Source organism: Melospiza georgiana, chromosome 21 (genome assembly GCF_028018845.1).
Source record: "Melospiza georgiana isolate bMelGeo1 chromosome 21, bMelGeo1.pri, whole genome shotgun sequence".
NCBI classification, from domain to species: domain Eukaryota; kingdom Metazoa; phylum Chordata; class Aves; order Passeriformes; family Passerellidae; genus Melospiza; species Melospiza georgiana.
In genome coordinates, this window is record NC_080450.1 from 7824481 (window position 1) to 7851296 (window position 26816).

Here is a 26816-nt window from a genome sequence, read left to right on the forward strand (position 1 = left end):
AATGAAGCCATTGACAAAGTGCTTTATTTGCTCCACTGGGAGTGAGAAGGTGATGTGGCAGTGTCCTCCTCCCAGGAAGAGCAGGGACAACCTGCTGCTGTCCTTGAACCCCTTTCCTACAGCCTGCATGTGGCCCAAAGGGCTGGGAGTGCAGTGATGCTGATGGGGACGTGGGTGCCTCTGCTCAGCACCTCCAGCACGTGGCAGGTGTGTCCAGGTGTCTGTCCAGGCACTTACACTGGAACTGCCACACTCCTGTCACTCCTCTGTCCCAAGAGGCCACTCATGTTGGTGTTAACCCATCCCAGGGCAAGGAAGGAGTAGTGGGATGCAGGAAGGGTGATCCATCTGGGTAATCCATCACTTTTCCAGGCCTGTGGATCCCAACTTGATACTTCCTTTTGTGGCACTTAAACCTTTCAGAAAACATGAAACCTGTGATTTCATTTATCAGGAAATCTCTGTGCCCACGGGGCTGCCACTGGGGGAAGCTGGGCTCCCATATGTCTGTGTCCTGCTGCAGTCATTAGAGAAGTGGCTGGGAGCAGTGTGGGCAGTGTCAGCTTCACAGCCCTGGCTCAAAAGGGCTGTTGATGGTCATAGTTTTGTGTGCTAATTAATTTGTGGGGAATTTTGGAAGGAATTTGAGACAGAACCTCTGAATTGTTTTTGATGATGGGGTTTATTTTTCTTATCATCTACACAGGGAGGAAGGGTGAGTTCTGCTCACATCTTTATTGCATGGTTCAGAAGGTCACAAGACCTCTAGTTATGAGAACTTTTAAGGAGTTATTGACCAATAAAACACTGCTAACAAGGATATTTATGTTTTTGACCCAATCCTTAAATATTTCATCTTATGGACTCATGCTACAATGTAAGCTTTCTTAGCCAGTCATGTTATGACACATAAACCTTCAGTACTGCATTCTACCTCTGTAACTGCTGTTACTTTTTCTATATCTTAAACTCTACAACTCTAAACTTTCCGTCACTTAGCTTTACTTGTCTCTGCTTTAATCTACAAATCCACATTCTCGCTTCCAGCAGCTGAGTTTGGAAAGTTTTCCAAGGTCTCAGACCAAATCCTTGTTTAATTCTAAGCTTTGGCTTACGGGCCCAAAGTTCTGAGAGTTCCTTGCATTTTCGTTCCAACAGTTTTTCTGCTTCTCTTCCCCTTATTGGCTCACCTTTAAAGCAGGGATCACTGTCCTGGATTGCCAAGCAAACTGTATTCTGTTTGCCACCTGTATGGCAGCTGTCTTCTGTTCACTGGGCAGTTTTCCTTATCTCTTCCACATCCAATCCTCTCTCAGGGCTGACATCTGCTGATAACAGCTATTGAGTGTCACGGCATGGCTGATAAGAACTGCAGCATCCCATTGGGAGATGGGAGCCCAGAGGGAGGAGCCAAGCATTCCTACCTGGATAGAATCTGGAGATTCTGGAACACCAGCACGGCTTCTCCACTGGATTCCCCAGAGGAGCAGCAGCTGCCTCTTCTTCCCCTGGATCTTCAGAGGAAGAATACATCCTTCTCTACAGGATCCCTGCTCCAGCAGAGCCACCCCTGACACTGCAGGAGGGCTGAGCCACAATTCCAATGGGACTGCTGCCAACACCCTGACCCACAGGGTGTCAGGCTGGGTTCTGACTCTGTCAGGGTTGGTTTGGTTACTGCATTGTTTACTTTATCTTTTTATTTTCTTCCCTAATAAAGAACTGTTATTCCTGCTCCCATATTTTTTGCCTGAGAGCCCCTTAATTTAAAATTTATATCAATTCGGAGGGAGGGAGTTTACATTTTCCATTTCAGGGGAGGCTCCTGCCTTCCTTAGCAGACACCTGGCTTTCCAAGCCAAGACAATCACTCTGCTCACTGTCTCAGTGCTTTGAGTTTCAGGGGTTTTACCATTTGTGTGATGCTGTCAGAGCTGCAGACAGGGGTGGCAGCCCCTGTGATCCTGTGTAACAGGAGTAGGACCTGCACAGGCAATGCTGGGTGAAGAGAGGAGTTCTCCAAAATATGAAACAGCTCTGTTTAGTCATTCAGACAGAATCCACTGCTACAGGGCTGGAGTTCTGCACAGGAGCCTTCTGAAGTTACTGCACAGGCAATAACCATAATTATTCTATGAAATACAGGGCAAAAGAGACTCTCTCTCCCCTTTGATGTGAGGATTTCTGCAAGTGCTATGTGAATTTGTGTTACTTCATTCTCTTTATTGCAAAGCATTTGACATCAACAAAAATCACAGCAGAATTCTCCTGGAAATCCATCAAATCATCATCAGGAAAGCCATGGGGAGTACAGGCACACTGAGATACACCCTCCATGGGCCAGAAGCTGTTGCTACCCTAGAGACAAAAGCCTCTTTGCCATTATTTTCTATCCCAAATATCCTGTGCAGCACCTCTGTGCTCTGCTCTGCCTGTGCTGACCACACCATTCCTTTGCAGTTTGGTTCCATGTCCTCAGCCTCTCCTCCTGTCTACAGCTGAACAGCTGCCCTGTGTCCTCCTGGGACACCATTCTGTACTCCTCAGCTCTCATAGCTAGGATTAGAAAATTTAGGGAAGTGCTCTGGGGCCAGAAGTCTGCTAGGAAAAAGTCAGGCTCCATAATTTCCAGCTGCTGCTGATCCCAGGTGTTTTCTCATCATGGAAGGCAGCACACAGCCCCAGCCTGGCAGCAAAGATTTCTGCTGGAGCTCTCCAAAACCCTCTCACAGGAGACAGGAGATGAAGTGTGAAAAGTTCTCTGGCAGTGCATAAAGAGCAGCAAATGTCACCACACTGAGTTCGTGCCACTGTGGACTCGCTGGTGGCATTTGCCATCCTGCACACAGGGGATGGAGCTGGGGATGGTGACAGCTGGTGCTGCTGTGGGTCTCCTCTCTGGAGCAGCAGATGCTGATTCAAATACTCCTTAAAAAGCTGCTTTTCTACAAGAAAACCCACATAATTTCTGCCCTTGCTTGCTCTGATGGGTAACCTCCATTCCCAGTGGTGGTGGCTCAGTGCTGACTTCCAGTGCCTGTCTGCACTTCCCAGAGGAGACAGTAAAGGAGACAATAAAGTCCTTTTTTTCCCCCTTGTGGCAGCATCACCAAATTGATCCAGAGTCCTCCTGACGCTGTGTGAGCCCCTCTGGGGCTGCAGCCCCTCTCTGCTCTGCACTGAGCTCCCCTGACTCTTGCAGTGCACCAGGGGCAGTTTGGGGCTCACGGAGCAGGGGCAGGGCTGTGCCCCCTCCCAAAGCCATCCCAGCTGCCTGGGCTGCACAGAGTGGATGTCCCGGGCCATGGGCAGCCCCAGCTGACCCAGCCGCCTGTCCCCTGGCCAGGATTTGTCCCCGTGGCTCAGGGTGTGGTGTGTGGGGCCATCTCAGTCACACAGGCTGGGTCAGGCTGGAAGGGACAACTGTGGCTCATCTGGTGCCACCTCCCTGCTCAGGGCACAGGGTTGTACCCAGGTTCTGGAATTTCTCCAGTGAGGGAGACCCCACACCCTCTCTGGGCAATCCAGTACCAAACTGCCAGTGTTCTCCTGGTCACACAGAAATTCCAATTAGCTCTTGAGGATCTGCCCTGACTTTGGGGTCAACCCAGAGGAGGGAAAGGATTTGCAATGTTGTGCTGAGCTCAAGTCCTCCTGAAGCTCTGCTGGTGGCCAGGAATGGCAGCAGCTCCTGAGGAAGAGCATTGGTGAGACCTGGCAATCCCCTAGTCATCTCTTGTTCCAGGGAAAGTTGCATTTAAATCCCTCTGTTCCAACACTCATGGTCTTGGACACATGCAGGTGTGATACTGAAATTCCCAGCTGGTTCCCAGTTGTTCTCTGCACTGTCCCACTGTCTGTCCCCACTGGTGGGCACATCTGTCCCTGATCCTGTGCTCGGTCACGGCACAGGAAATTCTTCCTCGTGTCCAGGTGAGGTCTCTGCCCGTTCCTCTGGTGCCATTGCTGTGCCCAGCCCAGCAGAGCCTGGGCCCTGCTCTGAGCCCTCCCTGCAGGCACTGACAGACAGGAATGAGCCCCCCAGGCTCCCTCAGTGGAAGAACCTGAATGAGAGATGCAGGAATCCAGGCAACTCTCCAAAATGCAGTTTATTGTACCCAAGAGGTCACAGCAGTCCAGGGTTGAGGGTGACAGAGCTGTGCCTACAGCTGTCAGCTCCAGCTGCAAACAAGCCTTTAATTTTTGTTACAATGCATTACAGACTTTTCTTTGCTGAGCATCTTAATACAGAACCAATTTATACTTTAACTTTTATCTATAGCCTATCATAACTACTATAATTACCATATTCATGCTACTATTTTTCAATCACTAAAAGTTAGTACATTACAGTTTAAGCTAGAATTTATGTTTCAGTTTTCTTGTAGTAGACAATTCTGAGACCTTTTTTCTACTTGCAACATCAATAATCTTGTTTGCCTGTGCTATCTTTCTGCTTGGTAAAAACATCTTCTTGTTTGCGGTCTGCTTATCCTTTGTTCTAAGTCATAAAATCCCTTTGCAACTCGACACAGCCTTTGCTTTCTTAGCTGTCCAGCAAGGCTGGCTCAGCAATTGTTAATTTACACATCTTTTATTTTTCTATATCAAAACTTGCTTTCATCTCTGTTTCATTCTCAGATTCTACATTCAAAAATCTTTCTGCCAATCTGTGAAACTTTCTTGTCAAACTTTCATCCTTCCCAATACCTCAGCCATGTCTTCTCAAGGTTGAGTTGATGGAGGTGTCCCTGCCATGGTGGTGGCACTGGGTACCAGTCTGTGCTCAGAGAGAGCTGCAGGGTCACCCATTGCCTGGGTGATCTGAGTGAGATAAACTCTTTCCTTGTGGGAAATGGATTTGTAGAAAATTACTTAAAGTTTGCGAGAAGGTTCACCTAGTATGTATTTGTATGCAAACTTTGAGATAAGAAATGTTGCCTTAGAAATGTTATGGAATCGGACAGACATTTTTGAGAGAGAAATGGAACTGGAAATAAGTTCCTTTCATTTGGAACTAGATGGAACTAGAAGTAACCATCCTTTCAAAGGATGGTTTTGTAAATGAAACAAAATACTTTGGAGAACTAGAACTATGAAAGATATCTTGTAGTAGGACTTATGAGGAGTAATCTTAGATGATTAGTTTTAAGATATTTATAGTATAGTGTGGTAAAAGCTAATAAGAAATACTTATAATGTATTGTAATTAGGAAATAGTTGGCTTCTAATTGTGATAATATGAATTATAACATCTGTATTGTCTCAGCCTTAACATGACACTGAAAACAGAGTAAAAGGTTTTAAAACACCTCTCAGTTACCCCATCTCTGAGTCAGAAAAGGGCGTAATCCAACATTTCCTCACCTCAGAATCCAGCTGCTGGGTCTCTATCCTCAGGGATTTGCTCATGAACCTGCTGTGCCCCATGCACTGCTGTGAGCTCCCTGCCCAGGCAGGTGGGAACAGCTCTGTGCAGGGGCCTTGAAAAAGAAAAGACTTGCAGCTAAAAGCACTGCCAAAAACGACAGGTGCTAGTTAAAAGACTCAAAACTATGTGCCAGTTTTTAAATCGAGCATTTTTGCCCAAAATGTAGCTTCCTAGGATGAGGAACAGGGAGCAGCTGCCTCCTCTGTGCTCTCTGCAGGGACATCTGTGCCACAGCACAAGGTCTGGGGACAGCAGAGGAGCCTGCAGGGCACAGGGGAGGTGGCTCTGCAGTGTTGGCTCCTCTGTTGGAAGTTTTGATGTAGGAACAGGCTGGAGGGTGTTGGCTGAGCAGTGGATGTGGCACTCCACCTGTGCCACACTCTCCTGTGCTTCCTTCTTTCATTTCCCTTCTCTCAGGGTGCAGCCCTCCCCTGCCCACTGTCCCTCCCCACCATTGTTTGCTCCTGCATTTTGAAAACCCTCCTTCCCAGGGAAGTGGCTGCTGGCATTTTGTGTCAGAGGGAGATTCCTCTGGAAATGGCTCTAATGTAGAATAAATGCCTTAATTCCCTGCTCCAAAGCAGTGGGGACACTGAGCAGGTGCCTGGTTCCACAGCTGGAAAGCGTGCTTGATTGTCTCAAAATGCTTTTCTTTGCCTTGCTTTGGACCAGAGGAACACTTTACCTGATGGAGGCTCTTTTGTTTCCAGGTGCTGCCCCACTCAGTGGGAAGCCCTGAGCAGAGCAGGGGGCTGAGGGTGGGCTTGGGGTTGCTGAGGGCTGACCCCAGCCCTGGTGTGAGGAGGGGGTGCAGCCAAGCCCATCTGCAGCCCAGGCAATGCCCCTGTGCCCCTGTTAGACTGCTCTGCTGCAACCCAGTTTATTTGGAGTTTGCATCACTGCAAGAGAAGCTGTGACCTGCCCCAGCTGTGCTGCTCCCACCCCACTGTGACAGTGTTCACAGGGGTCTCAGGTTGAGGGAAGAGATGAGGATCTGGCTCCATGTTTCAGAAGGCTTGATTTATTATTTTATGATACATATTACATTAAAACTATGCTAAAATAATAGAAGAAAAGATTTCATCAGAAGGCTGGCTAAGAATAGAATAGGAAAGAATGATAACAAAGGTTTGTGGCTCAGACTCTCTGTCTGAGCCAGAGGACTGTGATTGGCCATTAATTAAAAACAACTACATGAGACCAATCCCAGATGCACCTGTTGCATTCCACAGCAGCAGATAACCATTGTTTATATTTCTTTTCTGAGGTCTCTCAGCTTCTCAGGAGAAAAGATCTTAACAAAAGGATTTTTCATAAAATATGTCTGTGACAGTCAAACACCTGTATTATTGAATAAACACCCCAAGAGATAAAAAAAGCCCCACTCAGTGCAGAAATCAGCAGTGGTCTGAAATTCTCTTGTGTGTCTCCAGACCCTGAGCACATCAGCTCTCCTTTCCCTTCAGGGTGCTGGGGGATGCAGTTCTTGCCCCCATCATTGAGCTGTTGTCCCTGGCAGTGGCTGCTCCAGCTGTCCTGCCTTTCTGCTGTTTAATCCCCTTGTTTTGCATCCTGTCTCATGCTGCAGCACCCCAGGGCTGAGCAGATGAAGAGATTCAGGTGAAATGAAGTGCATCCTTTCACATGCTTACACACCCTGGCTGTGCCCAAAGCCACCCTGACTCCACCATGAGTAAACAGGGAGGGAATGTTGCCTCTGAAGGGTGTGCTCAGAGCTGCAGGGAGGTTTCCAGAGAACCTTCTGGCCTCAGAGCACTTCAGGCTGCTCTGGTCCCCTCCTGAGCCCTGGCAGAGGGAGCCTGGCCCATCTCTGCAACCCAAATCTCCACAATTCCTTGCTAACCCACAGCCTGGCTATTCCCATCTTGCCAGCACTGTCTTGAGCAGGGATTTTGGGATCAGATGGCTCTCCAGGCTGGGGCACTGAGGGTGAGAACAGCCAAGCTCAGGGGCTGGGGCTGGCAGGGAGCCTTGAAGCTCTTTTTGAACCCAAATGAGAGAGGCTGGGCACCTGCTGCTGGGGAGGGAGGTTCTTGAGAGCCTCTAAACACCTCCAGTGTTAAGTGCAAGCCAAACATTGCAGGATTTTGGTGGCTTGGAGCTCCTTTTGCCAGCCTGCATTAGCAGAGTGTGACTCAGTTCACTAATGACTGCAATTAGATGTCCCACATCTCTTTGCAAAGAGGCTCTGGGTGACCTTGGCTGAGTTCCTGTCCCCTTGGGCCATTATCCAAGGGATGCTCCAGGACTCTGTGCCAGTGCAACATCTGGCTGTGCCTCCTCCCCTCAGCACAGCCCACAGAAATGCCTCAGTTGTGCACAGAAAGCAGTGGGAGCTGACAGACCTTCACTGGGGCAGAAGGGAAGGGCAGATTTTTGCCTTTATTACCAGTGCCACCTCTGCCCAGCAGCCTGAAGCATCTTCCCTTCAAACCTTCCTTCCCACGAGCTGCTCCTGGCGTGGCTGTGTCACTGACATATTTTATGAAAATCTTTTCAGTGGGATTTTTCTCCTGAGAAGCCTCAGAAAAGAAATGTAAGCAATAATTATCTGATGGCTGTGGAATGTGGTCTGGAGGTGGTTTACCAACAGGTGCATCTTTGACTGGTTCCATGTGGATCGTTTTTTACTTGGTGACCAACCATGGTCCAGCTGTGTTGAGGCTCTGAGTCTGTCACAGGTTTTTTATTATCCATTCCTTTCTAGCCTTCTGATGTCTCCTTTCTTTTTCTTTAGTGTCGTAGTGTCGTATTAATATATAATGATAATATAATATGAGATATGATATGATTATAATATGATTATAATATAATATAATACAATATAATACAATATAATACAATATAATACAATATAATATAATAATATATCAGCCTTCTGAAACATGGAGTCAAGACTTTCATCTCTTCCCTCATCCTGGGGATCCTCAAACACCACCACAGCTGTGTCTTGGCAGCCCCACTGCCATGCCCAGGGCACAGTGCAGGGACCCACTTGGCTGTTTGATGCCAATGTGAGCACATTTTTTACATGGCAAGGGCTTGGCATGGTCTGTATGAGCACAGAGCAGCATTTGCTGCTGGCAGTGCAGCCCTAGCTGGGAGGCTCAGATGTTATCAGGATCAAGAAGCAAATAGGTTTAATGTTTCTGTTGGACTTTACTCTCCAGAATCTCTCTGCAGCATCAGCAAACTTTGTCATTTTCCCCTTCAATCCTTTTTCCCCTGCTCACTTAGGAAGCTGCTGGATGGTTGGACACCACAGCTTTGTCTCCTCTGAAAATTGGCCCCCCACACTTTGTTTTTAAACTTTTAATCAATTATATATTTTTCTGATAACCTCTGCTCTGGGCTCATGGCAGATTAGCTGATGAAGGACCTTGAGTGCTTTCTGATAATCCAAACAAACTGCTGGAATTATTTCTATATTTCTACACCTTGAGAGAGCTCCAATCTATTCCTGAGGCAGAGCTTCTCTTTCAAGACCCAGAGCTGCCTTTTCCCCACTCTGCTCACTCAAGTTTCTGTGTATTCTCTTTACTCCACTCTCCTTACTCCTCTGTAGTCTCTCTACTCATCACTCTACTCTCTCCTTTGGCAAACTGGCCTCACATTCTCACCTCTTTTTAGTTCTTCACTACGCAGAACTTGAGGCAAGAAGCAACACTCCAGAGTTAAAGCTGAAGCTGTTTCATCCCTGGGCTCCTTCACAGCTTTTGGGTGAATACAGTTCCGGCATCCTTGAAATAAGCTCATACAGCAGGGGAGATCATAGTCAGGTGTATTTATTTTATTTCATTGATTTTCTGGCTTTCAACTCACTGGATAAAAAGAAATCTAGCACATACAGTGCTTTCACTGAGTTAAGAATACTTGGAGTGAAAATGTTGCTTTTACAAAACCATTTGAAGATACCAAGTCTGGACTGCTGACCCCAGGTCCTTTCAGAAGTGATAAAGAAGCTGTTAAATGCACCAGAGAGCATTCTTTGACATCTGCAGCCCTTAATACACAACTCCTGGTGTTTCCTGGAGGGATTTAGAAAGAAAAGGAACAATGAACAGGAAGAAAAATAATAAGAAAATCATCTTTCCATGGTACAGAACAAATTCTTTTGTGCAAGGGCTGGTTGTGCCCAGGCTGTCACTCCAGCCTGCCTTCACAGCACCCTCTGATCAGAGATCTTGTTGTGAATCTGGGTGTTTCAGTGTTTTTACACACTCCTAGAGGCATTTTCTGTCAATTTTGCACACATGAGCCTGGAAAATATGTCCCCACAGGGTGTGTTTATGCAAATTGGTGTGTTTAAGCTGAGGGAGCTTGGGGCTCTGTTTGTGAAGTTATGCAGTGAGGAGTGATAGGGGAAGCAGAAATCTGGTGGGTTCTTCTTTGGGTTGCTGCAGTTCAGTGACCTGCTCAAGTGTCCACTGGCTTCCCTGAAAGTTACTCAAGTTGCTCAAATGCATCTTTAAAAGTCACTAAAGCCCACCTAGACCTTGGTGAAACCTTGAAATGTTCTGCTCACACAGCTGAGGATAATTTGGACGGGCAGGTTTGGTGCATGGGGACCCTGGTTTGGGGTCACCCAGACCCACCTTGAGAGGAGGAGAAGAAACCCTTGTCTGCACCACCTGGGCCAATCAGTGTCTGCCCTGGGCTGCTCCTGCAGGGGGGTGACAGGGAGGGAAATTCTGTTCTGTTTCTTCCAGAAGTTTCTGTGGGATGCCCCTCTGCCCTTGGCATCGCTCCAGGGTGTGAGGAGCAGCAGCAGGGAGCTCTGAGCTGTGCCTGCCTGTGCCAGGCTCCATTCCCCGAGGCAGGGCAGGGACAGCAGCCCTGTGTGGTGCCAATTAGCCCTGCTAATCCCTACAACTGCTTCATTCGGGTGCTGATGTGATTATGCTGCTTCTGGTCCCCAGGCTGGCATTACAGCACTGAGCAGGGACGGGTCTGGGGGCTTTGTGCACAGAAATGAGAGGGGAACTGCAGGAGGGGAAAGATGGAAAGGAAAAGACCCCTTGGGGTGAGCAGTGGTTGGGTTTGATGCTCTTTTTGTGGAGGGATGAAGCAGCATTGAACACACGTGTCCCAGCACTGCCCTGGTGTGGGAAATGGATTTGTAGAGAATTCTCAAAGCCTGACTGAAGGTTCACACAGTGTGCATCTGTATGCAAAATTTGAGATAAGAAATGGTGACTTAGAAATACCATGGAATAGGACAGACTTTGCTGAGGGAGAAATGGAGCTAGAAACAAGTTTGAAAGGATGGCCTTGCAAAAAACACCAGATATATAAATGGTTTATATATATATAATATAGATGATATAGATATATATGGACAAATAGAACTATGAAAGATGCATTGTAGTAGGACCCATAAGGGGTAATTTTAGATGATTTGCTTTAAGGCATTTACACCATGGTGTGGCAAAAGCTGATAGGTCAAGAAATGTTTATATTGTATTGTAATTAAGAAATATGTTACAGATATATATGAAGATATAGAACTATGAAAGATGCATTTTAGTAGGATCCACAAAGAGTAATTTCAGATTATTTGCTTTAAGGTACTTATAGTATGGTGTGGCAAAAGTTGATAGGTTGAGAAACACTTATAGTGTATTGTAATTAGGAAATAGGATATATAGATGTATACAAGGATATAAATTGAGAAAGAGAACTATGAAAGATGCATTGTATTAGGACCTACAAAGAGTAATTTTAGGTGATTTGCTTTAAGGTATTTATAGTATGGTGTGGCAAAAACTGATAGGCCAAGAAACAGTTATAGTGTATTGTAATTAGAAAATAGTTTGCTTCTGATTGTGATGGCGTGAATTATAATACCTGTATTGTCTCGCCCTTCTCATGAGAACGAAAATGGAACAGAAGTTTCTAAAACACCTCTCATTTGCCCTTTCTCTGTGTCAGAAAATGGCTTAATCTGACACCCTGGAGCTGCTCAGAATATGGTGCTGTGCTGCTGGGATGGGCAGGCTTCCCATGGAGGGAAAAGCAGACAGGCTGGACAATGTGATACCTTGGCAATAACATCTTGTGCACTGTAAATGAGGAGCTGGCCTGTCCCTTCCTCCCACAGCTCCTTGTTGCTCCATGCTGGTGTTATCAGCCCAGCTGTGGGGAGCATAATTTGCCCAAATCCTGCTGCCACCTCCTGTGGCCACGCTGCTGTGCTGACATCCCACACCCCATCCTCCCATTGCTCAGGGTAATGAAGCCAGGGCTCAGCTCTGTGTGCACTGAACAACAGAACCACCACAGGCTAATTCTTCCCAGCCAGCTCTCTTGCATTATTTATAGAAGAGGAGTAGCACACTGTCCATGAGGGAGACATATGGACACTTGGCTGTCAGTCTGCCATCCTTCTGTCTGGCAGCAGCCTCTACTCAGGTATCTCTATTTTCCATCTCCTCTTTCCAGTAAAGTGAGCTAAAAAAACCAAAAAGGCCAAAAATTGATGAAAAAAATGTAGCTAATAAGACTTTGAGTTCAGAAAGACAAGCCCTTGTCCCACTGGACTTAGCAACTCACAGCTCCCTGTGCTGTCCTTGTTCCCTCAGCCTGAAATCCTTCCTGAGGCTGCACTGAAATCCCTGCAGCAGAGCAGTCCTCACATCTCCACTTGTCTCCTTGCTGTAATTCCTGCCTCCAGATGATGCAAAGATGGCACAAGAGCCCTGCTGAAAGGCTGCTCTCCAGCAGCCCTGAGGTTTCACAGCTCAGAGCTCTCCTGTGGAGTTAATCAGTAATTCATACACCTCCTCCCAAATCCCAGCCTCCTCCAAAGCCTCTTAAAATCACAGATGAATAATGTTTGAGAAAAGAAACTTGTGTAACTAAAAAATGTGCTTCCACTGATATTTTCCATGGTAAATATTCATTGAGACAAGAATTTTAAAAAGACTTTTTTTCCTATTGCTTCACCTCAAGCCTAAGAGTGTTAGTATTTAGCAAAATACTGTGATTCTGTTGAAAAGAAACATTTAAGCATTTAATTTCAAACTTTCTCAACCAGGGCTCCCTAATGTCTCATTTTCCAGCTCACAAGAGACCTCAGCATTCCAGCTTTCCATTCTTGTTTGGAATTGAAAGTAATTTCAAATGTCTAAACTCCTGGTTTAAATTCCTTTTTGGAGGCTAAGTGATGATTTTCTTATCAATGTTTTCTATTCTCTTTTCTGCTTGGTTTTTACTGATGAATGTGTGCAAACATTTCCCTAATCTAAAGAAAACCAGCATCTACAAGCAAATGAATTCTCTTCCTTTTACCCTGTGCAGCTTTAATTTCACCCAGCACCAGCTTCTGCCTGGTGCTTCCCCGTGGGAATTGTGAGGCTCGTGGTTCTCTCAGCATTGGCTCTGACCAGGGAAACAATTCCATAAAAACAAATAGGTTTATTTAATAGCCTTAATCATATTTTTACGTGTGGAGAGACAAATAGAAATGCTGTCAAACACAGATTTCCTCTTCCCTCTGCACCTGGAGCCTGGCTGATCAATTTTGGAGTCTTTGCTGGGTTCTTTTTGCCAGGGTTGGGATTAAATGTGTGAGATGGTGTTTCTTGTTTGGACTCAGATATTTATCAGTTCTTATCTGTGTTACAGTCTCACAGACCATGAGTTCTACAGCACTTCACTCTAACAAACTAAAAGTGGAGCCCCCTCTCTCTCTACAAGGCCTTTTTAAGGATAAACTGTCCAATTAGGAAATGACACCTCAATTATTTTTACTTTTAACCTAATAACCAACCACCCATGGCCCACAATGGGGACTTTTTTATCCAATTACACAAAACCACCCAAACCCATGGAGAAGAAGGTGAAGAAGAAGGAGAAGAGGAAGGTGAAGAAGAAGGAGAAGTGAAGAAGAAGGATCAGCCTCCATCCTAAAACCTCCATCTTGCTTTAAATATATTACTGTATTCTAAACCCTTAAACTCTGAGTTTCCCACCCTGTGATATCACACATTTCTATACAAACTCCACACCCACAATCCCAGTTCTGTCATTCCATTTTGGAAGCTTCTCCACAGCCTCAGGTCAATGCAGTGTTCTCTTGGGGGTCAGTGCCTGTCAGCACAGAAAGTCTGAAATTCTCAGTGACCAGGGTTCCAACAATTGATGGTACCTGAAATGCTGGAAAGTAGCTCTGGTCTGCAGTCAGAGCCTCTCTGTGGCAGCAACCCAGTCCCCTGGGATTGCATTCAGATTCAGCTGCTTTTCTCTCTGAAGCAGGGATGAGACTGTGACAAAAAGTGAGGTTTTGTCTGGCTCCTATAAGGAAAATATCTCTGCACTGATCCATATCCAAGGGAATGTGGAGCCATGACAAAAGTTTGTGCTCTCCAGGCACCTATAGCAGAGAAAGAAGTAAAAAAATGAGACTTAAAATTCCCCTACTATAATTTTCTGCTTTAGGGAATTAACAGCTGTCGGACCTTGCTGCTGCTCACAGCAATTCATGAAGAATTATTGCCTGACAAAAGTTTTGAGCTTCTGGGTTTGCTCAGATTATGTCTCTGTGTCCATGTTTTGGAAACTGCAGCTGCTTTGAACAGCCAAGACTTTTATGTGTGCTCGCACTCTGAGGGCGAAGAATTTTGCCTTTCCCTTCTGGAGGTGCTGCCCTGCTGCCCAGGAGATCTGAGGGCTGTGGCTCTGCAGGTTGGGGCAGCTGCTGCCAGTGCCCTGGGAGCCTCCCAAAGGCTTTTCCAGGGTGTCAGAGCAGGTGGCAATGCCAGGGGGCAGGCAGGGTATGGCACTGAGGGATGTGCATCCTCTTTGCTCACAGCAAGCAGCTCAGAAGTCAAATTTCATCTCTGTGGTGCTGTTCACAGGGGTCCCAGGATGAGGAGAGAGATGAGAATCTTGACTCCATGTTTCAGAAGGCTGGTTTATTATTTTATGATATATATTATATTAAGAGAAAATGAGATATTAAAACTATACTAAAAGAACAGAAGAAAGGATTTCATCAGAAGGCTTGAAAGGAATAGAAAGGAATGGAATGATAATAAAACCTTGTGACTGACCAGAGAGTCTGAGCCAGCTGACTGTTATTGGCCATTAATTAAAAACAACCACATGAGACCAATCACAGATGCACCTGTTGCATTCCACAGCAGCAGATAATCAATGTTCACATTTCGTTTCTGAGGCCTCTCAGCTTCTCAGGAGGAAAAATCCCAACAAAAGGATTTTTCATAAAATATGTCCATGACACATCATCTCTCTCAACAGCCTTTCAAAACAGAGTCATTTTAACTTGCATCAGTCCAACAGCAGCACCTTATGGGGTTTCTCATGAGGCAAATTTGTCCTCTCTAAAAGGCCACCCTGCATTGCTCCTTCCTCACAGGTCCTTTGCAGACCAGCTGCTGGGATTTAAATTTATTGTTCTGATGGGAATATCCAGGGAAGAGGAAGATGGGCTTTGCCTTAGTTTATTTTTTTCTGGTTTTACCCTAATTTTTCATGACATTTGGGCTGGCAGAGCAAGGAGTAGCTGGGCAGAGGTTGAGCATCATGTGTGGCAGCTGCTCCTGCTGCTGAGGTGGCTGCAGGGCTGGCTCAGGAGCCAGGCACAGGTGAGGATGCTCAGACTCCCTCCTTTCCAATTTCACACTTCATTTGAATGCACAGACAGGAGAGGAGATTACTGCAAAGCCAGCCCTCTCCTCTCCTGACTGCAGAATGGAAATGGAAATCTCTGAGCCCTGAACTGGCTCACTGAAACCTCCTCAGGGTGAAGGACCTGGAAGTATTCCCTGTTCTGCCTCTTCTGGGAAAGCTCTTGAATGGGGGATGTCTCTTTTACTTGGAAAAGACAAAGATTTGTGAATATTAGGCTGGGGGTTTAGCTGCAGATGTGTCTTAAATGATTTTGGGAATAAGAGCTGCACGCTTCTTCTCTCGCCTCCCTTTGCTCTCAGAACCAGTCTTAAAGGTGCAAAATTTATTTCTGGGCTAAACAGGATGGGGATATGAGTATCATAAAGTCACCCAGGACAACTGTTTGGAGTGAGAATGTGCAGTCTGAGCAGGTGGAGGGAGGATGGAGTGTGGTGATCTCCCTAGAGGGGATTTGGGAAGCCTCCCTGTGTTTATCCTGCCTGTGGAGCAGAGCCTGGGAGCTGCTGGTACACATTGCAGGGAGGAGAAGGCAAGGGATGGGGAAATAGGAGCAAACAAACTGTGTTAGTTGATAAATGGATGAGTAGGTGACAGGTTAAGGGTCCCTGGGACATTCCTGCCCAGAGAAGGCTGGAGGGACCAAGGGGAGCTGTGCCAGTGCTGGGGTTGATGGATTTACAGCAGCAGTTGGTGTTCCCACTGCAGCAGACCTGATAAAGCCATTTTCTGACCCAGACATGGGGCAACTGAAAGTGTTTTTAAAACTTTCATTCCATTTTCAGTCAGGGTGAGAAGGGTGAGGCAGGGTGAGACAGGGTGAAGGGTGAGACAATACAGGTGATATAATTCATGCCACTACAATCAGAAGCCAACTATTTCCTAATTACAATACACTCTAAGAGTTTATTGGCCTATCAGCTTTTGCCACACCATGCTGTAAATGCCTTAAAGCCAATCATCTAAATTATTCTTCATGGGTCCTACCACAGTGCATCCTGCATAGTTCTATTTCTCCAAAGTATCCAGTCTTTTTTGCAAAGCCATCCCCTGGAACTTGTTTCTAGCTCCATTTCTCTCTCAGCAATGTCTGTCCTATTCCATGGCATTTCAAAATCAATATTTATCTCAAGATTTGCGCACAGATGCACACTGTGTGAGCCTTCTGCCAGGCTTTGAGAATCCTCTACAAACCCATTTCCCACATTTGCCCACCCAGGGGGCTTGGGCTTGTCCAGAGGTGTGTGCCAGGTCCTTGCAGGTGTGCCAGGGCTGTGTTCTGGCTCACCTGCAGCACTGGGCTGAGCAGGGGCTGTGAGCTCCTCAGCTCTGCAGGCTGGGATGCTTCACTCTGTGAGTGCCTTCTGGAGAAGCTGCTGCATTTTCCCACTGCAGATCCCAGGAGTGTTTTGGATCAGGGAGTGCTCCTGGCTGGGAGGAACCACAGAGCTGTAAATGAGTTCCCCTGCCCCGTGTCACACCACAGGTCACTGCCCTGCCCTGGAAGTGCCATCCCAAGAGAAGCAGCAGTGCCCAGATCCAGTCCTGGCACTGGGTGGAACATCTGTGATTGCTCCTTTCTCATAACTCCAGAAGGGTTTGGAGATGTCTCCTCATCTGGAGCTCATTTCTGGCTCTGAATCTTGGCACATTTGACTGAGTAATTCCCTTCTTAAACTGGAAAACCTGAAACCAACAGGGCAGAGGAGAGTGGTGAGGAGGGGACTGGGGTTTGTTTGATGGCCTGGGGTTCTTTGTTTGGTTTTCCCCCCCCAGGCTTTTCTGTGTTATCAGCACATGCCCAGCTGTGGTCCTTGCTTGAGCAGCTATAATTTCCTCATTCCTTCCAGTGTGAACCTGCCCAGCATCTCAATGCTGCCATTCCATGTTTCCTCTGAAGTGTGAGAGGCAGCAGGAGTGCAAAAATCATCCTTTATATTGGTGGACTTGCTAGTCAGGATTATGGGATAATCAATTCTTTATTTATCTCTGCCACCTCTGCCAAGGTCAGGATTTACACTAATTTTTTTTTTTCCCCTCTTTGGTAGATCTGTCTCTGCTTTAAAAAGCCTTGAGAGCATGGCAGGTTCACTTTGGAAGGTGCTGAATTTGAAGCAGCAGACTGAAGATATTAATCCCCCAATTTCTATGCAGTTATGCACTGCTTGGCAGCAACCTCAAGAAATGCAAACCAGGTTTTGTTTTTAAATACTTGTGAGCATTAAGAGGCAAAGATGCTCTGCTGCCAGCCTAGAACCACCCCCCAGTGCAGTGGTTTTGGTTTATTCATTTGAGATTTTGTTAATTTGGGGATTTTTTTGGTTAATGTATTAATGAGTGTGGTGGGTTTAGTGTTGGTTAATGATTAGTATATTCACTTCTTGTTGTGAGGTAGGATTAGGAGAAAGGTGAAGTAGGTTTAAAATTTTAAAAGGTTATAAAGAAAAATTTATGAATAGTAATCAAAAGAAAAAGTAATAACAATGGAATAAAACCTTTAGAATACTTCTTTTCTCCTTATAACTTTTTAAAATTGATAATGTAAAGAAACAAGACTTAAAATGTTAGCATAGTTTTAAAAATTTTATTTAGGGAGAGAAGTCTTTTTTGTTAATGTTATGGAGACTTTTCTATAAGGAAAATATTTTTTTTTGTGCTTTTGTACCACAGCCTGCTCCCTGGAATGCTGCCCAGGTAAATTAACATAATCCACAAACACAATTATAAGAAAAACTTAAAGAAAATTTTAAAAACTTCACAATTACAAATTTCACCAAACAACTACTGTTCATTAAAAAATTAAGAGATGAAGATGATTGGGTTAATGACTGGCAATTTTGGTTTGTTCCATCCAGCAGCCCTACCCTGCTTGAGCTCAGTTTCAGTGCTCCTGGTCTCAGTGGTGCTCTGTTACTCTGAGCCTGCCTCTCTTCTATCAATTAGCCCAGCATCCGGGAGGGAGGGCAAATTTTAAAACTGAATTATCTTCTTTTATTTTATTTTTTAATATAAAAAACACTTGTTCAGGAGGGACTGTTTTATCTCTTGCAGAGGGCAATTTATGTGGTGAAATAAAGCCTCAAATTCAATATTTCCCATGCAACATTGTTAATGTTTCCATCTGCTGAAACGGGTTTAATTTGATTGACAAAAATGTCTCTAACTGTTTTTAGACAGTGAGTTGACAATGGCAAATAATCCACACAAAATCCTTGTGGATTAGTTCTGCATTCAGGATGCTGGCGCTCTTGGTATTACTATTTTTACTTTTTTCTTTTTTCTGACGATTTTTCTTGCCGCGGAGAACTCAAGGGGCTGACGTTGTGAATGAGACTCCGGAGGTCTGTGCTCAGCTTCCAGCTCCCTTAATCCTCCTGTAAGCCTTATTGCAAAGGATTCAGCTCCTTTAAATTGCTTTTGCAAAAGCTCCAGGTCGAGCTGGAGCCTTGCGAGCTGATGTGCAGAGAGAGCAGAGTTTAACACCTAATTGGGGAAAGCAGGGAGCTCTTGGTTTTAAAAGTGTCAGGCTGCAAATACGTGGCTGGGAGGCAGCCAAGCATTCCATGAGGGATGGATCTCCCTGGGAAAAGGGTCACTTTCCTGAGGTTCCAATAAAAAAGGTTCCAATATCTACAGCCTCCCAAAAGCTCTGCTTGACCCACATGGTGATGTTTTGGGGGTATTGCTGCAAGGGGTGGCTGCTTTGTCTGGCAGAGTCACTGGGGAACTGGGTGAGTGCTTAAATAGGAGTTTGAATTGTGATATTCGGTTGGAAAGTTGCAGCAATAAATAAAATCTTGTGAGAAATGGAGTGATGATAGTAAGAACCTGAATGAGGGATGTGGGACTCCAGGCAGCTCTCCAAAATGCAGTTTATTGTACCCAGGATGTCACAGCAGTCCAGGGTCGTGGGTGACAGAGCTGTGCCTACAGCTCTCAGCTCCAGCTGCAGGCAGGCCTGGACACCCTTTGGTTTTGGTTACAATGCATTATAGACTTTTCTTTGCTGAGCATCTTAATACAGTAGAACCAATCTAACCCTTATGTATAGCCTATCATAACTACTATAATTACCACATTCATGTTGCTGTTCTCCAATCACTAAAAGTTAGTACATTACAGTTTAAGCTAGAAGTTGTTTTTCAGTTTTCTTGCAGTGGAAAATTCTGAAACCTTTTTTCTACTTGCAACATCAACATGTCTTCTTTGCCTGTGCTATCTTTCTGCTTGGTACAAATATCTTCTTGTTTGAGGTGGGTTTATCCTTTGCTCTAAGCCATAAAAACCCCTTCTAACTAACACACCCTTTGGCTCCTTGGTTATTCGGTAAGACTGGCTCAGCAATTCTTTTCTTCTATATCAAAACTTGCTTTTATCTCTATTTCATTCTCTGATTCTACATTCAAAAATCTTTCAGCTAAGCACACATATCTGTGAGACTTTCTTGTCAAACTTTCATCCTTCCCAAGAGATGACCTCCTCAGCAAGAAGAAACCCAATCTGCTCAGTGAATAAACTTTCCAGTTTGCATTTCCCTTTTCCGGAAAGGTGAGGACTGTTTCAATTCCTCCTCCCTTGCAAAGTCCTTGGCTGTTCACTGGGGCTCTGCAGGAGCCTTTTGGGTACTTGGAGCTTCCCCCAGGTGAGGAGAATCCCCAGAGGAGCCCAAGGGGGAAAGAGGAGGAGCTCTGCAGCTCTCACTGTGAATAAGGGACAAGAACTTTGAAGTGAGCCAAGTGGGCTGTCAGTCTTCCCAAGAGCTGCCAAAGGGGAAGGGAAGGAAGGTCCAGATTGTGTGATGATGCTGTCTGAGGCTCTTCCTGTATCTGCTGGTTCCTGGAGGAAGGAACTGGGTCTCTGCCAGGGTTTGAGTCATCTCCTTATCTGCAGCTCCCTCTGGGCTGCACTCTGCATGGTGGATTCCCAGAGAGATGGAGACGCCTGGAATCCTGTCCAGGCAGGAGTCATTGATTCTGGTCCCCCATAAGTGCCCTGAGGGGGAAGGAAAAGAGCAGGAAGGAAGAGAAGGCACTGCCTGCAATGTGGATAACTGGAAATGGGGTGGTTTTCTTTAAACACTGTTAAGGCTACAAATAATTCTGTCCTTTGCTTGCCCTCTGCAGAGCAACCAGACCTTCCCCTGCACAGGGCCCAGGGCTGTTGGAACCCTGGATGCTGAGAATTTCAGACTTTCTGTGCTGCCAGGCACTGATCCCCAAGAGAACACTGCATTGACCTGAGGCTGTGGAGAAGCTTCCAAAATGGAATGACAGAACCGGGATTGTGGGTGTGGAGTTTGGATAGAAGTGTGTGTTATCACAGGGTGGGAAACTTAAGAGTTTAAGGGTTTAGAATATAGTAAAGATGGAGGTTTTAGGGCAGAGGCTGGTCCTTCTTCTTCACCTTCTTTCCATTAGTTTGGGTGGTTTTGTGTAATTGGATAAAAAGCCTTCATTGAGGGCCATGGGTGGTTGGTGATTGGGTTGAAAATAAAAATAATTGAGGAGTCATTTCTTAATTGGACAATTTATCCTTAAAAGGCTTGTAGGGAGAGAGATGGGGCTCTATTTCTTAGTTTGTTAGAGTGAAGTGCTGTAGAACTCATGGTTTGTGAGACTGTAACAGAGATCAGAGCTCATAAACATCTGAGTCCAAACAAGAAATTCTATCTCAAGCATTTAATCCCTGGCAAAACCCTGGCAGAAGAAGAAGCAAAGATTCCACACAGGTCCTGTCTCACTTTGGTTTCTGTGGCACTGCAAGAGCACAGGGAGGGCTGAAGGGATCTCCCTAAAGGGCCTCGTCTGTCCCTGCTCCTTGTATGGCAGCTCTGGATTTTCTGTTTGCTCCTGCTGCTGGGTTATGATGAGCTGGGCTGTGGGGACAGGTCTTGCATCACTGGTGACTCAGCATCCCACTGAGTCATGGCATTAATATTCCAGAGTGAATTAGCACATGGGTAGGAGTGTGTGCATGGGCCAGGAAGGAGTTATATTCAGCACTGATGTTGTAAATGAAGTGATCTCTTTATCAGAGTGGTGTGAATATCATTTTTACATTCAGGGAACTACTGAAGTATTTCTGTAGGCCTGAAGGAAATGTCTGCTGGATAATAAAAATTAAAAATTAATTGCAAGGTGTTTGGACCTTCTGCCATGAAGTACAGCAATCCCGAGCTGTAATTGTAATGATTATGAGTACAAGTTACTAAAATAGTTTTAATGTAAAAATAAATTGCATTTTTCATGGAGGGAACACTATACTTGGCTGAAGAAGATAAAAGTCCATGCTCAATATACATCAACTGCAATTCATGAAACACTTTTGAGGACCACTCAAGATTTAGAGTGCTTGAAATGCTGCTTCTGTGTTACAAGTATTTCTAGGAAGGCGTGTGCAGCTCTGAGTTGGTATGTGTGTAAAATCCTTTGGTGGTTTGTGCCCTGTGACTCACATTTGAGTCATCAACCTGAGCATCTGTTTAAGTCTTGAGGAGAGATCAGATGCATTCTTACCTTTTATAGAAGCCCTGGTGGCCTTATGAAGTGAGGTAATCAGTGAGAAAGTGCTGGATCCTGAGAGGATGTGTTATCCTTGTTATCCCTTTGGATTCATTACTCCATCCTCAGAGCATGTCTCCCTATTTTTCCCAGCTGAATGTCCTTCTTATTAAATTTAATCTCCTTAAAATGTTTGTTTTATATTCCTACCCCTCACAGGGGTGTTGCATTGTGCCATTTTTACTCTTGCTTATTTGCTATCCTGTTCTTAATCTCTTTTTCTGAATTTGGGATGAAACAAGTCTTTCAACTATTACGTGGTTAAGAAAATGAGCTGTTCTCCACAGATTCATGTGTTCTTATAAAGCCCCAGCTTTGCTCCAGAGGACACATTCTGATGATAAACAAGTGCCTGTGGCACCCCAGGCTAGGCTGAGCAGGTCTCAGCTGCTGTCACCTCTTCACTGGCTGTGATTTTGATTTGTGAAGGCACTCTGTGACAGCTGTCACCTGTGTTTAGGTCCCTCACTTTATTTGTGTCCCTGCTGGTGTATTGATGGAGCTGGACCATGGCTCTTTCTGTGGGGACAGCCATGAAATCTTGGGGACAGTTTGAGCTCAGAAGTGGCCCTAAAAGGATCTGTGGCCAGGGAGAGGTGATCTTGTTGGGAAGGACCAAACAGGGGGAAATCTGCTGGAAGAGTCTTTACCCTGTGATTGGGCATGGCTGAACAAAAACCGAGCAGAAAATGGGAGCAGGTTCTGGGAAGTGAAGTTATTGTTCTGCCCACATTGTGATTGCTGTTTCAATGACCTTTGCTGCTGTTTACTTGCTAAGGACTGAAGTTGTGATTCTATTACTATGTTCTTGAAAGTGATCTGATAAAGAGTATTTTTTTCTTTGGAGTAGTAATTACCTCATATCTTGTAGAACACTTACAGATTAATGTTTACAAAGTGGTAACGTGAGGGAGTGATTTTGATCTCTAGTGACTAATGTGCTGAATAATTTTTATTTTTTTCCTTGTTCATGAGTCAGTATTGACATGGGGATGCTCTGCTATAAAGAATTGCAAACACAAGTGGTTCCCCTGTGTTTAAGGGTAATGGTATGATTAATATTAGAAAGGCTTGGGTTGGATGGGACATTAAAGCCCATCCTGTTCCATGGAACACCTTCCACTATCCAGGGTGCTCCAAGCCCTGTCCAACTTTACCTTGGACACTGCCAGGGAGGGGACAGCCACAGCTTTTGGGGCTCATTTTCTCAGAGATGACCACAGCCCTGGTCATCCTGATGGTCCTTGGCTTTCCTTCCTGGTGGCATTTACCTTGTCCTGCCTTGGCACAGGAAAGAACAAACTCTCTTTTCACTGCCCTTCTCGTGTGCTGTGCCCAGCAGAGCAGCTGTTTGCAGGTATGAGAGCTGCCTCCCTGGCCAGCTCCTCAGGAATTCTCTGTGACTTGGAAGTGCTGTGTTTGGGAATCAGCAGCGTGGATTTCTCCTCTCCTTCCTGGCTCAGAGCAGTTAAAGGATGAGAACTCTAAATGTGATTCTGCCATGACTTTCTTTAGCGACCTAGGGCAAAACCATAATTTAGACTCATCTGATGGCAGCCTGTTGGGCTTGAGCTGCCCATGGGAGGGCAACCCCTGAGGGAGAAGTCTCTGGTGGAGCTGAGCTGAGCTGACAAGTGCTGATGGGATGTCTTTAGTGTACTGAGGCTCTACTGCTTCTCCAGGAGCCAAGCTGTGCTCTGCAATGCTCTGCAGGGACCTCACTGAAGGGTTTAACACACACTCCTCTCATAACCAGGTCAGGAGTTGCAACAGCCCCATTATCCTGATTGTGCTCATGAGAGGGAGCACAGGCTGCAATAAATGCTGGGGAGGCTGCTAAGGCCAAGAAACCTCTGTCAATCTCCCAGCTAGGATCCTCCCAGTTGAGCAGAGCTCCTGCAGACCGGAGATGCTCCCCATGAGCTCTGGAAAGGCTCTGCTGTCCCAGCTGCCAGCAGTGCTGCCACAGAAATGAGTGGCATCTTCCCTGGCTGAGCCAGACAGCTGCTCCATGGAGACAACCACTCCTTTTATGTCACATCTCTGCTAGGAGTGTGGGTTTTCTACCTGTGGCTGCCAAAATGTTGAGGGGAACAGGGGAAGTGAGGGAAATGTCTCAAACTTTTCAAAGCCCAAAGCAGCACATACTGAATCCCATTCAGCTCAGCTGGGAAGTGTTTACCAGGAAAGTCTTTAGAAAGCACAAGAAGGCAACAAAACAATTGAACAAACACAGATTGTTTTCTTCCCAGCAATAATCTAATAATCAAAAAGGGAACTTTCAGTTATGTGAATCCTCAGGCTTGGGAAGAGCAGATAAAGCCAAAGCTGGTTAGAGCAGCACGACTCATGTTTCCTCCAAGAGCCGCTTCTCATTTCACCTCCTGTTTTCCCTGGAAAGCAAGGAGACTCTTGTTTCTTTTGGACATTATAGGTCTGGGGGATGCCAAAACATTTTCATTTTTCAGTTTTCTATCACATTGGAATGTGGAAGCAGCACTGCTGCATGGTGGGAGATGCTTCACCATCACAGTTGGTGACTGAAGCACACAGGGCTGGATGTGCTCTGGCAAAATTTTTGGCTGAGTTGTAGCAGGAGAGAGCTGTGGAGCTGGACGGGTATTTGGTTTCAGTCCATATCACCCTGTTTTGGTTTGGAAAGACAGGAGTCTGCTAAGGAAGGCAGGAACTTCCCCTAAAATGGAAAATGTAAACCCCCTTCCTCCAAACTGATATAAATTTTAAATTAAGGGGCTCTCAGGCAAAAAATATGGGAGCAGGAATAACAGTTCTTTACTAGGGAAGAAAATAAAAAGATAAAATAAACAGTGCAGTAAACCAAACCAACCCTGACAGAGTCAGAACCCAACCTGACACCCTGTGGGTCAGGGTGTTGGCAGCAGTCCCATTGGAATTGTGGCTCAGCCCTCCTGCAGTGTCAGGGCTGGTTCTGCTGGAGCAGGGATCCTGTAGAGAAGGATGTATTCTTCCTCTGAAGATCCAGGGGAAGAAGAGGCAGCTGCTGCTCCTCTGGGGAATCCAGTGGAGAAGCTGTGCTGGTGTTCCAGAATCTCCAGATTCTATCCAGGTAGGATTGCTTGGCTCCTCCCTCTGGGCTCACAACACCCAATGGGATGCTGTAGTTCTTATCAGCAATGCAGTGACATTCAATAGCTGTTATCAGCAGATGTCTGCCCTGAGAGAGGATTGGGTGTGGAAGAGACAAGGAAAACTGCCCAGTGAACAGAAGACAGCTGCCATGCAGATGGCAAATACAATTTGCTTGGCCATCCAGGACACACCCCAGTGCACAAACTGTCATGGGCTGTGCTCTCACATGATGTGCTCCTCCTGAACCATAGCCTGCTAGTTTAAAGACAATCCCTCAAAACTCTGCCAGAGGCAGGTTCCCTGTGTTATAGCACCCTGGTGCCTGAAAATGGTTCTGGGGTTTAAGCTGCAGCCTCTCTCACCCACCTGGCCCATCCTACTGGCATCTCTGAGGTCACTGGATGGGGATAGGGGGAACAAGAGACACAATGCAAATTCTGGAGGGCTTTGGCTGTCCTTTGTGTCCTTTGCAGGATGTCTGAGATGGAGGTGAGCCCCATGAGCCACAGGTCCCCAATGCCCTTGCTGAAGAGCAGAGCCCGTGGAGACACAAAGGCGATGGTTCTGGTGGTCAGCAGAGGTGGAAATTCCTCCCTGGAGCCCATGGATTTGGGAATATGCTCCTATTTTAAAATTGCTTTTTTCCTGTGGAAATATCCCCCCTGCCTCTCACACTGCCAAAGCAGTGATTGCATTACATGAACCTCTGCTGTGGAGTGAGGAAAGGTCACTGCACACAGTGGAAGAGCAGCTTTAGCTGGGTGAGTGCTCTGAGTTAGCCCCTCACAGCAATGCTAGATGCACCTGCTGCAGAAGATCTTTAAACAAACATCAGTGGCTCTGCAAGAAACCTGACAGAGCCCTGCCACTGAGGTTTAGCTGTATCAACACCAGGATGAAAAGGAAAGTTAAATAAACAACAAAAAAAAGGATGTAGCTGAAATTCCTTCATAAATGGGCTGCAGCCCAGTTAGCTGGAGCTTTGTGGAAAATGAGCTGAGCAGCAGAAAGCCATGGGAGGAAGTATTGTGGTTTTAGGATCATGTTGCAGGAAGTCTTTAAGCAGATGAAGCTGCTTTGATGGTGCCTTTCCAGGGAAGAGCTGTTCTGCAGTCTCCACCAGAGCTCTCTAGCCCTTCTTCATGCTGAGTTACTGGCCTTTTTTTTAGTCCCTTTTTCTCCCCGCACTGTCCTGTGCACACAGGGATGAAAGCATGGCTGGGCTTTATTCAGCTGCTCTCAGCTGGTCCTGAGAAACACAAAAAGATTCATTACACCATGAGGATCCTGGAGACCATAAACTATTTGATGAGTATTTAAAAAACTCAGACTGTCAAGCAAAACTTCCATTTTCCTTTCCTTCCCCTTCTTTTTAGTGAGACTGCCTATGCCTGTAAGGAGAACTTCTGACCCTTCCAAAATTCAAAATGGCTTTTCAAGATCTGTATTTTCATGAGCAGTGGATATTTTTCAGAATGTGTATGAATATTTCACCTTGACTCCTCAGCAGTTACTGGTGGCCACCTGCCAAGTTCCATTCCTCTGTTTTACCCACAGCCATCCCTAGCACAGGAACTCTCAGGAGTTTAACATCTCTAATGTGCTATAGCACTCAACATGCTGCCCAGGTTTTTAATTACATCATGGTGATTAGCAGTCCAGAAAATCACTTGAAGCCAATTAAATCATGTGCACCTAACTGAAGACTGCTGCAGGCTCTGGGGGCTGCTTCAGAGCAGCCACAGTTGATTGGGTTTTAAACAGCCCCTCTTCCCCTCCCTGTGAATTATTTACCTACTTCATTATTCTACAACCCTGCCAGTAATTGTTTTTTATGGGTTTAGTAAAGCTGCTATAATTGGTAGTAGCAGTAAAAATTTCTCCTCTATGTCTCAACCCCCATGTCTGGGTTGAGACCCTAAAGGGAGCTGTGGCTTTTCTGACCCCTGAATCACTGCCTGTGGTTTTAATGCTCTCATGCAGAGGTACCACAGGTTCTGCTGCCCGGAGTAAATCAGCCCTACAGCCCAATCTGGCCTTGG